The sequence below is a fragment of the Phalangium opilio genome, unplaced genomic scaffold, assembly GCF_054372755.1.
Source record: "Phalangium opilio isolate 3A_F unplaced genomic scaffold, DU_Popi_V2 ptg000003l_1, whole genome shotgun sequence".
NCBI lineage: Eukaryota > Metazoa > Arthropoda > Arachnida > Opiliones > Phalangiidae > Phalangium > Phalangium opilio.
The window spans coordinates 6,414,703-6,431,382 of record NW_028324145.1 but is presented as its reverse complement, the minus strand read 5'-3'; the positions used below and the strand labels follow the sequence as shown (position 1 = coordinate 6,431,382).

Here is a 16,680-nt window from a genome sequence, read left to right as displayed (position 1 = left end):
AAACTCCAATAAACTTGGACGTTCGTTGCGAGCTAGGTGATATTCTTCTTTAAAAAAGGGCTTTAGGAACGCGTTACAGGACATTATTTACGCGATTTCGTACACCAGCACCACCAACCAAAGGCCGGAAATAAATGGAGCGAAATTATTGACTATAGCAACGTACCTCTAGCTTCAATTTTGATTTACGACATCGGTTAGGCTTAGCGATGAAAATTTTGACCAAACCTAGCTCGATACTTTACCAAGAAGTAAGTACTACATAAATCTAACACGTTATCCACTAAGCCTTGGCTTCCTGGGGATGTTAATTTAAAAGCTGATTACGTTAAGGGCTCTAGTGGGCTTTATAAAAATTAACAAAAGCCTTTAGCTCATAAATATGCCATCTGTCGAGGAATTTAAAATCTAGATCACGTAATCAGCCTGGTTTTACCGGCGGCTAAAAAGGGTTTTAGGTTCATTCATTTTAGTCAATAATCAAAAGAAAAGCTTGCCAAGGCTTATACTACAATATAAATCGCCTTTGGGCAATAAAAACATATTGGTTGTTTTTCCTCTAAAGGGAATTGCTCGTTTTAAAAGTTGTTTTATGTTTTTTTCTAGAATAGCGTGGGTTGTTGGAATACTAATATTTATTGTATAACACTGAATACGATCAAAAAGTTTGTTTCTTATTTTTGTTAAAGGCCTAGAACGAGATTGATTAAAATCGTCTGCTACCGGAAGCGTATAGGGAGCTGCCAGAGAGGTGTGGCTTTCCACCAAAATGGCGGCAAACTTCACAGAGTGAAGGGCTAGGTGGGGAGGCTCCTGATTGGCTAAGTGAGGGTCTGACGCTAAGTAGGGGAGATTTTCAGCCCTTTGCTCACTCTCTACTGCCAATAAAGTGCTTGATTTTACTTTTTAAATGATAACTTCCGATGCTTATAATAATATATTTCAGAAAGTCGTTGGTATATTTGGATGTTTTTCCCTTATGCACAGTTAAAATTCGTTAATTTCCAAATTGCATAGTTGATAACAGTAACATTAGGGGAAAATTCATTAGGAGTGATTTGGCTGAATTCTTCTTAAGGTTGGGACGGAGATGAACCCCTAGTCATAATAGACGTCCCATTTTAGATCCGTAACATTTTATCTTTATGAATAGCCCCCAATTAAACATAGTGTTATCGAAAGAAAGATATTGTCCGGCACCTTTTATACGGTTTAATTCAAAGACTATTAACTGTTTAGTATCTACAAAGACAGGTAACTCTCCCCGATTTCCAGGTAATTAAAATTACCAGATAAAATCAGGTATAACTCAGCTATAGTTTACATTGGACTATGGTTTAAAAAAAATCTGCGTGTTGGCAACATTGCCTCAAAAATGAAACTAGCATATGAACTCCTCAATTTGTAACTAAGCCTAATCGATATCAAATAATGGAATAGAAACTAAGAGGAAAGTGAGTTCAAGGCTTAACACGAGACCCAAATTGAAAAATGAAAAAAAGAAAAAAAAAACAGAGGGAAAAAATGAGCAAACACAGAGCCAGTCGCGTCACCCTAGGTTCATAAGATATGTTGCATAAGTTTGTCACTGGTTACAAACTAGAGTGAGGTAGATCGTAGATTCGAGGTAAAGCGATGCCTGGTGAGGCTCTGTCAAAGGCTTAATACTAAATAGGAAGATGGAATTAAGTCCTGCAAAATTAACCGAGTGTAGTCTGCAATTCTCGCATGTCGTTCAGCTCTAACTAGCTCGAGCTGTAAGTCTCAAGGATTACGAAGTAAAGCTAGTGTCATACTTATGGAACATGCCTTATAAACTTATGGCGTCACTTGCGTGATTTAAAGAATAGGAAATCCATGAAGGAAAGAAAATTGTTACATTTCTGACACGCTCCCATTGGTCGTTAAAGGGCTTCGTACTTTACTAGCCCCAACTCTTTATGTCGTTTCGTTTCTTCAATTTTCTTTTATGCCCCCCAGTAAGCTAGCTTACATCTGTTACGGCACCATCAGTGTCCGAACTTGTCCTATAACACAACGACTTTGTCCGACCTTATTTGTCCACAGGTGGACTAGCAGGCGGCCAGAAATCAATTCAATTGCACATTCTACCAACCATTATTTCTTATAGCGTGACATGAAATACTTTCTCTCATTGTGTAATATTCTACAGGGCCGGTAGGCCCTTGTAGATATGACTTGATACTCTTTTGTAACGTTAAATCAAAATTCACATGCTTTTACCAATTTTCCTATGGAGATTAACATGGGGTTTTTCGTGATATTTAACCACCTCTAACTGAAAAACTAGAGCGAAGTTACTTTTCGGAATACTCTTAATTTAACAATTAAGTATTCAGGGTGTGCGATCGGCTAGTCTAATCAGAAACAATTAAGTCTAAGTATGTTAATTTTAGTTAATTACAGAAGTACTTGTTTCGACCATCGTGATTGGACATAATAATAATGCTAGAGCTCTTCGAAAACTCAAAATAACTAAGTATCTATGGTGTAGTGGTTATCACGTCCGCTTTACACTCGGAAGGTCCCAGGTTCGAGCCCTGGTAGATACATGACTTGACTATCGTTATTGGACACAATAATAAGCTAGATCTCTTCGAAAACTCAGAATAACCAAGTATTCATTGTGTAGTGGTTATAACGTTCGCTTTACACGCGGAAGGTCCCGGGTTCGAGCCCTGGTAGATACATGTTTTGACCATCGTGATTGGACATAATAATAAGCTAGATCTCTTAGGAATCTCAGTATTACCAGGTATGTGTAGTGTAGTGGTTATCTCGTCCGCCTAACACGCGGAAGGTGCAACGTTTGGGCCCTGCTAGATACATGTTTTGACCATCGTAATTGGACATAATAATAAGCGGTAAAGAAAACATAATTACTCAAAATTTAATTACATTAAGACTGAAGCGACAGATATTATATAAAAACGTCTTGGTTTGGACCAAGGCCGAAAAAACAAACGATATGTGTGAGGTTTTTTCAATTGACTGAAGTTTCAGATATTGAAATTTTTTCTAGTTATTTTTATACACTCAATCCTTAATCAATATTTAATTCAATCAACTGATTTTACTGTTAATCGACCTAGTCCCTCTAAATTAATTGAAAAAATTACATATCTACGCTTTTTCAAGAACAATTACATTTTCCGAAAACATTTTATCATGAAATTAATTATTTTGAAGGGATTTCGTGTCGATACTCACTAACTTGTGAGCATCTTGACCGACATAGTTTTAATTGTTGCTGGCTTGACAAATTTTCAAGTTTGCACCAAAAGAAGTTTAAATCTGTTTTAAGTTGTTGATAAGACTGTCGTTTAGAGTGAATGTCGTCTACTTAAGACAAAGCAACAAAGTTTATCCTGTGTGGTAAAGGGTAAAGATCACATAAACAGAAATACTTCTCAGACTTGTTATATTCATTTCCCGCGGAAATAATATGGTTAAACAAATCATTCATTACTAGTTATGCCAAGAAGGTCACATTTAACTCCGACACCCCCTCCCTTCCTCTATTTTCCCAATATATGGCATTTTATAATCACCAGTGGTTTCAGTGTATGGGTCATCTGAGCCGTCGCAACACACTCAGCCAATATTACCATAGACTGAGTTATGACCAAGAAATGCTTAAGTACGGAAAAGGAAGTTCCAGTGCAACTTTACCATCAAAGAGGCGACAATAGAAATGTAGCATTTCGATATACGAAATTAAATGTATAAATTCGCGCAACACCCTTGTTTCGCATCCACGATCAAATATTTACATTTTCCATTCGAGTTATGCCAAAGTTCGCTTGCTTGTTTTAGACATCCAGTAGAACATTTCAAATATTCAATACTGTATCCTCAACATGATAAATTAATTTCACGATAGAATGTTTTCGGAAAATGTAATTGTTCTTGAAAAAGCGTAGATATGTAATTTTTTCAATTAATTTAGAGGGACTAGGTCGATTAACAGTAAAATCAGTTGATTGAATTAAATATTGATTAAGGATTGAGTGTATAAAAATAACTAGAAAAAATTTCAATATCTGAAACTTCAGTCAATTGAAAAAACCTCACACATATCGTTTGTTTTTTCGGCCTTGGTCCAAACCAAGACGTTTTTATATAATTCGCGTTAGGCTTAACTACTAATGGCGGGGTAATTTACGCTAAGCCTAAATGTAATTTTTCGACTGAGAAATGTATGGAAACAACGTGGGTTTCTTTTTTATGTTGCAACAATTGTCGAGTTGAATTTAAATAAAATTTAAAATTTTAAAAAGATTTCTACCTTTTGGTTGTGTTGACCACTTAAATCCGAGATGTAGAACTTGCAATAGTGTAGACTGACCAATTATTATTATAGAATATCAGACTGATTCCTGATACGAACCGACCCGAGAAAAATTTCACTTCAAATGGATGTACAGTACCTAAAAAAAAATTTAAATAAAAAAATGAACTTTATCACTTGATTTTTTTAGATAAAAAATTTCACCCATTTCTTTCCCAATAAACAGGCATATTAACGCTATTGTGTCTATAGATACTAGAACTACTATAGGCTAGACGTAATCCAAAAATTAACCAAAATGTTTTTTAATTATAATTTCTTAAAATAAAAACTAATTTCCCCCCAAAAAATTAAATATGACACATAACCGGAAATTTAAAGCTTATACGTGTTTCAATTACCTGAAACTTAATTAAAGGGGTTAGAGAAAATTCCTCCCCCCTCTCATAGCTTAAAATTTCATTGCAGTGTTGTCAGGTCATCTGTTAGCCAACCGAGTTACTCAAATATTGATTCAAACTGAACTGCTATAGCCTTTCTCTCTTGTTAGTCTCTTAGCTTCATTGGTAGAAGAGCAAAAACCCTTTATGTTTAGTGAAAACCATGTATAACGTATAGTTCAACCTTAGAAACCCGTTACTCTTTAAATTAGAGAACTTGTATTTTCATCATTCAGCTCTTTGCTTTCAAAGGTTGAATTTTACTACTCAGTAATAATTTTGCACCGATTCTAATTTTACTAAAAGCATTAGTTATACGTTCGCTATATATGCTTCATTCGGAACGTCAGTGTGAATTTAGAAATAGGGTGCCGGTGATGCCAATGCCGCTAAAACTGCTTATGATTCGCGCGTTTTACCAACGTCACGTGACAATATTATACGGTCGACCGAAAAGACCATTATTAATGAGATTGAGAATAATACAAATTACAAACCATCTATTCGAACTCACCATTGCCCTAGCATATCTCTCTTTGAGGGTATATTTGATATATCCAACTTGACATAAACACCATATACATGACACGCTCTTCCATAACGGGGGGAAGGGAGGGGGATAGAAAATGGCGGGAAATGTATATAAACTCAATCCCATTAACTAATACTCCCACGAGGTAACAACATCCACACAAAACCACGAACGACCGTGACCCAACCTGGTCCTCTTTACAGTCATTAGCTATAATGGGCATTACCCATACCTGTATAACACAGAAATACCCACTAAACCTAAACTCTACTAAATATAATTAGAGAACTTCAAATGTGTCCAACTATACGAAAGAAAAACTTTTCAAGGTAAAGTTCCATTGTATACCTCTTGACCCAATGACACTTGAAGGGGAAGTTTGCGCTGCAGTTTTCGGTCCATTCAAATGTGCTTAGACTTCTGGTGGTATCTAGCCCTAGCGTTTAAAAGACCCGAGTACTCTAGACCCTGGCATTTTAACTATATATCAAGAAGTGATATCTAGTTTACTAGGAAGAAGGTAAAAATTCGCCGCATTTCCAGTTTTATCTCCAGTCCAAACGTAGATCCGGAGTTAATCCCCGCCTCTAAATTACAACCAGTATCTCATTGGTCCTTGAATACTCACGTCAGCGCGACGCGAATGACGAAAATTACATATTTTCCGACTGAGGAGAGACGAAATAGCCTGCGGCCTCCTTTTACGTCCCCCCTTGTAATTTGAAAGGGGGATTGGGACTATGGCGCGCGAATACTTAGGCATCTTAAACCTTCTCCCTAATAAACTAGATATCCCTTCTTGGTTATATATAAGGTCAAGCACGCTATTGTCTAAAGTATTTAGGTCAAAGGCTAACCTCGACACCGTGGGAGGCGCCTCCAAAGAAGATTACACAAAGAGGTGAAAATTAATGATATCGACAAAATGGCGATTGAAGTACGGGCCTTTGCATGGAGGGGGGGGTGGTGGTTCTTAACCGCGGAGCAAAATAGTTAACAGGGGTTGCGACGGGAGAGTTGGGTTGAAGAGCAGCAACTTTTAAAGGTTCGCTTAACATTATTAAACCCTCATTTTGCATCCGTTCCTCCCTATAGCTGACTCTCTTCTTCATCTAGACAAAAGAGTTTTAGACGCGTGCTGAGCGCTACAAGGAGCGACGTACTTGCTATAATTGGCGTCAATTCGAAAGTCCACGCACCCACCACCGGTGGTGGCAAGCTAGGGACGGTCATTTTAAAAGCCGTCAGCTCTAATTAACGAGAAACGCGAAGAGACAAGACTCTGCCAGTTTAGGCTAGGTATATAGAATAGTCCAAGAGGCGCACTGCTGTTTCTAGCTAGCGCATTTCAAGTCAACTTCACAATTACCAGAAGTAAATTGGACGAAGGTGCAAGGGAGAATATTATAATTATCTTAAGTTCATAAGATATGTTTCATAAGTTTGTCACTGGTTACAAACTGGAGCTTGTCATGGAGTGAGGTAGATCGTAGATTCGAGGTAAAGCGACGCCTGGTGAGGCGTTGTCAAAGATTTAGTACAGACTAAATAGGAAGATGGAAGTCCTGCAAAATTAACCTAGTGTAGTCAATTCTCGCTTGTCGTTCTCGAACTAGCTCGAGTTGTAAGTCTCTAACATTGCGAAGTATAGGTAGTATGGAACATATCTTGTTAACTAGCACCCTAAGCAAATGATTTACTTCAAATAATCCACTTCTATATCACAATGACAAAAGATATAAGGGCTTCTGCTTTTATTTTTGAAACACGTGTGATTCGAGTCACAAAGAAGTCTACCTTTTCGAGAAATATACTTCGTTTGAATTTTTTTCATTTTACAAAAAAGAATCAAAATAATAGTAACAAATTGGTTGATTAAAAGTCTGTCAAAAAGTGTTTGTTATAAACATCAACCATAGGTTTTTTTATCATCATTATTTGTTGTGTTTGCATAAATGATAAAGGAAGAACTCTTTTTTTTCCAATATGTTTACCTTAGCGGCAGATTTAACCGACATTTTTTAAAACACGCTGATTAGAAACTTATTCATTAAACTTTTCTTGATAATTCTGAATAATAAATTCAAATTCTAGCTTATGAAAACTCAAATACAATTAAAACCAACCAGGTATTTCAAGCATGCGCTTAACGAATTAAAACGCGCCTTGCGCAAAGGTTATCCTTGACCCCAAATATCTCTGGTCAAAAATGGAGTTTTTAAAATCGGAATTCATCATGACCTTTAAATATCTTTAAAAGGTAGGGGCTCAAATAGAGAACTTTTGGTGTTAGGTCACCTTGTTTTGTCTTAAGACGAAACATTGACTGGTATGTAGATAACAAAGACGTTATGAACATAAGTTTATAAGATATGTTCCATAAGTATGACACTTCCTATACTTCCTACTGGAAGAAACATACTGAGAACTAGTTCGAGAACGACAAGCGAGAATTGACTACACTCGGTTAGTTTTGCAGGACTTCCATCTTCCTATTTAGTCTGTACTAAGCCTTTGAAAGCAACTCACCAGGCGTCACTTTACGAGAATCTATGACCTACATCAATCACTTCATTACAAGCTCCAGTTTGTAACCAGTGTCAAACTTATGGAACATATCTTATGAACTTATGATTTGGCTTAAAACAAAAGGACTTTGGAGGACTGGTGACTTTGCAAGGTCAATTAAAAACTAATCATCAAACTGGGTTAAGTCATCGCTGCGTAAAAGCTAGTGATTAAATAAACTCTAATTATAAGCACACCATCATCTATCCTACGCAATACGGCTACAATCTCAATTCACTCAAAGAATCAATAGAAAAACTAAAAAAGAAGAAAAGAAAAAAAAAAACCAACTGTTTTCTAGTCATTTAAATTTGGAAGCCCGATAACATCACCTTTCTTTTTTTGCTTCTACTTCATTCTATCCTTTTCTGGGTTTCTTCCTATTCTACAGAGGGGCATCCATCGTATTTCTCCTCTTTTCCCACCCCTACACACTCTCTCTCCATCCCATTAATGAGTGTTGTTCGGCCCGAGCTATTTCTGCATTTCGCGGCCGCCAGCCCCAACCCTAGAGTCCAACAAGTGAAACAAGTACCACTTCTATCTAAGAGGAAGAATGAGAAGGAGAAGCAAAAATACACACCGAGACAACTGGCGCGTTTTCTCTTTGCGTTCGTGGGACTGGTACAAGAAGCGTCTTTCAGTTTAAACGAGCAGCCACGTGACTATCATGGGGGAGGACTTTTCCCGCGAAATATAAGATCAAAATTGACAAATGTACCGCGTTTAACCCTAAAGCGTACTACACACTAGCGTTGCGTATGCTTTTTCCAGCGTGAATAGCATCGCCAGATGTAGCTATACATGACGTAACGCCAGGTTTGGCGCGATTTTTGAAAAATGCGTAGTTTGCGCTGCAAAATATGAACTGACTTTGTTGGCAACAGATGAACAAGGTCCACAATGATACATTTATTTATAGATCGAACTGTTGCGCAGCAGAGATCTTACACACTCCCATCACATTGCCTCCGACAGGAAAAACTGGAAATCTCACAGTGTATTATTTCTACACCTTCTCCTTCATCCTCCTAGATCCTCTCATCCTTCTGTCTCTTTCTCTCCTCTTCCCATAAAGTAAATCGATAAAATTCCCACCCTCGATGGATGGAGCGATCTTTAAGCCATCCTCATCCCTTCCAACCTTTGGAATCACCTCATCCTATCTTGGTCTTTCGCTGCTATTCCACAAGTAAGCTTGAAAATTAAGGGAAGACCAAGAGCAATGGAGAGGGAGAGAGAATTGAAGTTTTGATTCGACCAATACGTGGCTGCACCTTTAATGGCGGTGTGAATACCTTGCTGTCGTCTGCTTAGTTTGGATTTTATGTTGGCTGACGACGTGTTATGTGCTGGGAAGGCCACTAAAGTTACCAATCTTACCAGACGACAGATATAGGAACTAATTGATAAGCATTTAATGCACTTGGCAAGGTTTAACTAGCGTATTTTAACTGTAAAATTAGTTCTAGTAACGCCGCTTAGACTCCTTAATAGAGTCTGGAATTTTGTCAGGCGCATTAAGTCTTACCACAGGTGTAGGAAAGTATTCGGAAACAGCTTCGGGAGATAGTTAATAACTTTGTATTTAAAACGTATCGCGTAATTTGAGACGACTACACGACGTTTAAAGCCGTCCTCCACAGACCGTGAATCTTTAAAAGCGTCTCAACTCTCAAGGGATCCATTTTATAAATGGTTTAAGATTTCCCGCGAAAATGTCAAAGCCAATGGAGTTTAATCTCAAAAGCACTCATCTCATTTGATAGATACACATTCTGATAACCTCTTTCAACTTTTTTTTGTTGATTCTAAAGATTGACCCACCTCGCCGGCGACAAACATTGCCTTAAAACCCACAGCGTGCTAACCCTAACCCATCAGAATTTAAGTAGCTCGCTGCAGAGACCGATTTGAGCGTCAATTCAAGTTAAGCCTAAAAAAGTAGACCTTACAAAGATAGAGTTAGGCTTAGCTATGTTATTTTCTTTTTCATCGTGTACCTGTTTAGCAATAAGTGATACAGTAGTAGAGATAATAGCTGCATGAGCCCTTGGTCAAGAGAAAATATTGCGTAGGACCAAGGCTTAGCTATAAAGATCCCCCTACATATAGGGACATACCATGCAGAGTCGAGCTAAAGGCTGTCTTTTAAAGTTATAGCCTAATAAAGATGTTCCAGAGAGAGGTCAGAGTAGCGAAGCGTAGAGAAACTGAGAAAGATACAGCGCGACCTTTACTAGGGTCGCTACGGGCGTTCATTGATGCGACTCGTAAAGTTTAATATCGGTAGAAGTTGAAAGCTATAAATAAGAGTAGAAAAAAGAATTTGAAATACATCTCTTTTTATAAATTTCGTTGACGAAATCGAATTCAAAGGGAAAGTAGATGGAATTATTCAATTATTTTTAAGTCCCTTTGAAGTATTTCAATTCTAAATAGCTATTAGCAAAGGGTGTTTTACATAAAAGAAATATAATATAGAGAATTAATAGAAAATATTTTCCGAAGCGTTTCTCAAACAAATTGAAAAGAAAAGTTCAAAAAAGAAAATATGACCTCCATTTCAATTTAGGTTACGTCAAGAAGCTATATCTAGTTTACTAGGGAGAAGGTTTAAGATGCCTCAGTATTCGGGCGCCATAGTCCTAGTCCCCCTTTCAAAATACAAGGGGGGACGTAAAAGGAGGCCGGGCTATTTCGCCTCTCCTCAGTCGGAAAATACGTAATTTTCGTCATTCGCGTCGCGCCGACGTGAGTTTTCAAGAACCAATGAGAAGCTGGTTGTAATTTAAAGGCGGGGATTAACTCCGGACCTACGTTTGGACTGGAGATAAAGCTGGAATGTGGCCAATTTATAAACTTCTCCCTAATAAACTAGATATCACTTCTTGGTTACGTATGATCGCGGAATGAGTTTAAGTTGCCCCTTTAATTGGACTTCCCTTATAAACATAATTCGAGTTCGCATCGCACACAAGGGGAATTGAAAACTCGATTTTCGTCGAAAATGAATTTAAAGTCGGTGGTATTAGAAAAGTCCCTTTCGTTCGAGAATGAGATGGAGAAAGAGGGAGAGAGAGGGTGAAAATCGGTCTATCTATCGCGGTTTTCTGGATCCACTCGTCGTATATCGTCAATCGAAAATCCACACCACTCTATCGTCCTTTCTGAACCCAGCATCCCATCTCCCATCACCTACACACACCTCTTTCACCTAAAAGGAAACAAATTCCATTAAAAGAGTGTCGGTGGCCGCCCGGAGAGGAACAGGATGCGATGAGAGCCGTTTCACCGTTTCCATAGCAACGCCTTCTAGCTCTAGATTACTCCTAGCTCTCTCTCTCTATAGCTACAAAGATCTTCCCGTCCTCTTTTAAAAGAGAATCCGGCGGATTTTAAAACGCCAAGAGCCACCGACGACACCCAGAATATAAGACAGTGAAAAACGGAAGAAGGACGAAAAATGTTGTAAGTGGAGTTAAAGACATCGGAGAAAGAGAGAGAGGGAGACAAAAAAAGCAACGGGGTTAGTTGTTGCTTCATCCCTGATTAGTTTACTAACAAGTGATGGGGTTCATTTTCATTGAAGTGCGCGAGAATTATTTCGCGTGACAGATTTAAAATTGGAGTGATGGATGGATGGTTAATGATATGTAAGGAACGAAAGTTAAGATTAATCTTGCTGCACCCATGAGAGTCATGGTCATACTAAGACAATAATTGCACCTCATTGTCGACGTTTACATATTTTCTGACATATCATTCATCTTTGTTTCCTCATCTCATCTGGTCTGTTAATGACCTTACGTTATCTCGCCTAGCCTATTATTGGTCCATCTTATCTCGCCTAGCCTATTATTGGTCCATCTTATCTCGCCTAGCCTATTATTGGTCCATCTTATCTCGCCTAGCCTATTATTGGTCCATCTTATCTCGCCTAGCCTATTATTGGTCCATCTTATCTCGCCTAGCCTATTATTGGTCCATCTTATCTCGCCTAGCCTATTATTGGTCCATCTTATCTCGCCTAGCCTATTATTGGTCCATCTTATCTCGCCTAGCCTATTATTGGTCCATCTTATCTCGCCTAGCCTATTATTGGTCCATCTTATCTCGCCTAGCCTATTATTGGTCCATCTTATCTCGCCTAGCCTATTATTGGTCCATCTTATCACTTCTAGCCTATCATTGGTCCATCTTATCTCGTCTAGCCTATCATTGGTCCACCTTATCTCGCCTAGCCTATCATTGGTCCACCTCATCTCGCCTAGCCTATCATTGGTCCACCTTATCTCGCCTAGCCTATCATTGGTCCACCTTATCTCGCCTAGCCTATCATTGGTCCACCTTATCTCGCCTAGTCCTATTATTGGTCCATCTTATCTCGTCTAGTCCTATTATTGGTCCATCTTATCTCGTCTAGCCCTATTATTGGTCCATCTTATCTCGTCTAGCCCTATTATTGGTCCATCTTATCTCGTCTAGCCTATTATTGGTCCATCTTATCTCGTCTAGTCCTATTATTGGTCCATCTTATCTCGTCTAGTCCTATTATTGGTCCATCTTATCTCGTCTAGTCCTATTATTGGTCCATCTTATCTCGTCTAGTCCTATTATTGGTCCATCTTATCTCGTCTAGTCCTATTATTGGTCCATCTTATCTCGTCTAGCCTATTATTGGTCCATCTTATCTCGTCTAGCCTATTATTGGTCCATCTTATCTCGTCTAGTCCTATTATTGGTCCATCTTATCTCGTCTAGCCTATCATTGGTCCATCTTATCTCGTCTAGTCCTATTATTGGTCCATCTTATCTCGTCTAGCCCTATTATTGGTCCATCTTATCTCGTCTAGCCTATTATTGGTCCATCTTATCTCGTCTAGCCTATCATTGGTCCATCTTATCTCGTCTAGTCCTATTATTGGTCCATCTTATCTCGTCTAGTCCTATTATTGGTCCATCTTATCTCGTCTAGTCCTATTATTGGTCCATCTTATCTCGTCTAGTCCTATTATTGGTCCATCTTATCTCGTCTAGCCTATTATTGGTCCATCTTATCTCGTCTAGCCTATTATTGGTCCATCTTATCTCGTCTAGTCTATTATTGGTCCATCTTATCTCGTCTAGCCTATTATTGGTCCATCTTATCTCGTCTAGTCCTATTATTGGTCCATCTTATCTCGTCTATCCTATCATTGGTCCATCTTATCTCGTCTAGCCTATCATTGGTCCATCTTATCTCGACTAGCCTATCATTGGTCCATCTTATCTCGTCTAGTCCTATTATTGGTCCATCTTATCTCGTCTAGTCCTATTACTGGTCCATCTTATCTCGTCTAGTCCTATTATTGGTCCATCTTATCTCGTCTAGTCCTATTATTGGTCCATCTTATCTCGTCTAATCCTATTATTGGTCCATCTTATCTCGTCTAGTCCTATTATTGGTCCATCTTATCTCGTCTAGCCTATTATTGGTCCATCTTATCTCGTCTAATCCTATTATTGGTCCATCTTATCTCGTCTAGTCCTATTATTGGTCCATCTTATCTCGTCTAGTCCTATTATTGGTCCATCTTATCTCGTCTAGCCTATTATTGGTCCATCTTATCTCGTCTAGCCTATTATTGGTCCATCTTATCTCGTCTAGCCTATTATTGGTCCATTTTATCTCGTCGAGCCTATTATTGGTCCATCTTATCTCGTCGAGCCTATTATTGGTCCATCTTATCTCGTCGAGCCTATTATTGGTCCATCTTATCTCTTTTATAGCCTATTTTTAAACTCAATCTACTTCAAATACACCCATCAACATCAGAATATCAATACTTGTTGACCAACACTACATTTTCTATTTTAAACGTGCGGGTATTCCGCGGCTTCTGTCCAGCTCTAAATGGACAGATGAATTTGTCTAGACCAAGAAAAAGCAGCGTGAAAGAAGGGAAGGGCACGTACCCCATGGGGGAAAGTCTTTGAGTGACGAGCTAGTCAGGATGGTACTCGACTTTCGGACAAACTGGACAAGATCCCCGGCATAGCCGCATTCTCTCCCAGGAGAGTTCATTTAAAACCAACGGAACGTATAAAACCAGATAGAAAGACACCGAAATATTTTTCAAATTACGATGTTTTTCCCTCCAGAACGTACTAAGATCTCATTAATTACAAGGAATGAAAACTAAATAACTAAATTAAACATCCTCTCCCAAAAGTCTTAATTAAGTTTCTTAAATTACGATGACGCAAGTTTGTTTGGATTCCCTTAATTGCAGAGAGCTTAGACAGAATATTTAAACTAAGCGTTGGGTATATTAAAAATGAATTCACCTAAAGTATCAGCTTATTAAAGGGCTAGTGTAGCGTTTATGTTCGACTACTTTTAAGCTTTTGGGTAGGTTTTAACAAGAACCGATGTCTAGTTTACTAGGGAGAAGGTTTAAGATGCCTAAGCATTCGCGCGCCGTAGTCCCAGTCCCCCTTTCAAAATACAAGGGGGGGGGGACGTAAAAGGAGGCCGGGCTATTTCGCCTCTCCTCAGTTCGGAAAAAACGGAATTTTCGTCATTCGCGTCGCGCTGACGTGAGTTTTCAAGAACCAATGAGATGCTGGTTATAATTTAGAGGCGGGGATTAACTCCAGTGGTAGTGGGCAACCAAGTTTGGTACCTTTTATCTCCCTAAGTGCAGCAAGTAGCATGGGTTACGTCACTCTAAATCCATCTTAACTCTTAAACTCTTAGAAAATCCACCCCCAAAATTTACAAAAAGTAAATCACGAAATTGAAGGTAAATATTTGTTACCAGCATGTGCTGATAAAAATGTAACCGTGTGTCCCTACGCGTAGATTGTGAGTCAAAGTACACTCTGATTGGTTGTTCGCGAAGTACTGTGCATACAAGTACTCGGACCAGGCTTCTTCCAATCCCCTCTCAATTATTATCATCCCTGAGGAATTCCCAGAATTTAGTGGCCCGGGTAGGTTCTCCTTCGGGATACCAATAACGTCAGAATCTTCTAGGTTTAGACTGCATCAGAGCTAGGAGCGCCATGAGTCTAGAGAGAGAGAGAGAGAGTGACTGGGAAAGATAAGAGATGGAGAGAGTACCTAGATCGAATTCTGCACTTTTTTATTTATGAAGGCAGAATGGCATCTCTTAGAAAGGTGGTTGATAGCTAGTCATACCGCGAATTCCTCGACTTCCGCCCCACCGCCCAGCTCTCCTCTACTATCTTCCCGCCAAAACGGCTAGGGACCCCCCCCCTCCCCTAGAAATGAAAATAAGGAGGGAAATACAGGGTTGCCGGCCATCAGCTGCTCACAACTCTTTTTCTGTTTTGCAAAAGCGTTTAAAGGAAATGTGAACAGAACAATATCAAATATCAATCGAACGATTACATACTGCTAAGACTAACTGACACCGTTTTAATAATTATTTCTTAAACTAGCAGAAAAGAGATTGAGGCGTTGTCTATCAGGTAATTTCCGTTACATTTCGGGGCCACCATTTTAAAAGATGTCGGCAAGAAGCGATATCTAGTTTATTATTGGGAGAAGGTATAAGATGCCTAAATATTCGCGCTCCATAGTCCCAGTCCCCCTTTTAAAATACAAGGGGGACGTAAAAGGAGGCCGGGCTTTTTCGCCTCTCCTCAGTCGGAAAATACGTAATTTTCGTCATTCGCGTCGCGCTGACTTGAGTTTTCATGAACCAATGAGATGCTGGTTGTAATTTAGAGGCGGGGATTAACTCCGGACCTACGTTTGGACTGCAGATAAGGCTAGAAATGTGGCGAATTTATACCTTCTCCCTAGTAAACTAGATATTCTTCTTGACTAAATTTTAACTAAATAGATTAACAGCTGATATAAGTGCATGCGCCGCTGCAGCAGACGACGTTTTCATCAAAAAACCCAAAGATAAATATATTGTTGTCTATCCTACCGCGAAGTTATTTCTCCTCGCCTCGCGTACGATCATAACTCCAAGTTGAAACAATAACAAATTTATTCAAGTATCTATTGATTCATTTTCTAAAAAGAAATGATTCACATAGCCTTTAAATAAAATTTTTCGAAGGTATTGGGTTCATCCTTTTGCTGTCAAAAGTCCGGACAGAAAGGCGCCAACAGACTAATATAGGGCTGGCTGGCTGACCAGTTTAAATGAAATTCGCATCGTCGCGAGCGAAACGTTATAGAACACCCATGAAGTCTAACTGTCCAGTCCATTTTCTTTTCCTTTTTTCGATCTCAAACAACTTTTATAATTGGAATTCTTCCCTAAGACACCATCTCATCGCTATACTAGTTGGCGCCGAGACAGCAAATTAATTGGCATTGTTCGTAATTGGTTTTAATAACAAACTAACAACTCGAGTTAATGTGTCTTTCCCTCAATATATTTAGATGCAAATTGAGCCATTTCAAATAAAGAAAAGATAATTAAATGTATTGTATCGCTAGGTAAGAAACACGTAGCGTATTTTAATTAGAGAATATTTATCTATACTATTTTCATATTCATTTTATGATTAAACCGCATTTAAAGTAATTAATTCACAAACTAATATTTTATTTTTGTAAAGAGTAAATTAACTTGCCCTTGTTCGTTGGTTTTTCCGCTGAAGACATGTATAGCGTGTTAAACATTTTTACAGGCGTTCGTAGAAAAACGTCCCATTTCTCGACACTTCTTTGTTTGCATGATTTTGCCGTTTTTTTTTTTTTTGGTATTTTGTATTATTCCGCCGCGCTAGCTACAATTTGGCACCCTCATTTAAAAATGGGCGTACCTTTGTACAACAATCATAAAACCTGTAAACCT

General features: G+C 38.7%; 1 protein-coding gene and 1 non-coding gene across 3 annotated transcripts in view; one reads left to right on the top strand and one right to left on the bottom strand.

Annotated features, from left to right (window-relative positions):
* The window catches only part of bma (SCY1-like protein bma), a 150,479-nt gene that overhangs the window by 97,477 nt on the left and 36,322 nt on the right, over positions 1 to 16,680 (bottom strand). For both annotated transcript variants that reach the window (XM_089838711.1, XM_089838706.1), the window contains exon 2: positions 4,310 to 4,451. The gene's annotated coding sequence lies outside the window, so the exon portion shown is untranslated. The remainder of the gene's footprint in view (positions 1 to 4,309; positions 4,452 to 16,680) is intronic.
* TRNAV-UAC (transfer RNA valine (anticodon UAC)) lies at positions 2,501 to 2,573 on the top strand. Its single transcript has one exon. It is a non-coding gene; the product is annotated as a tRNA-Val (tRNA).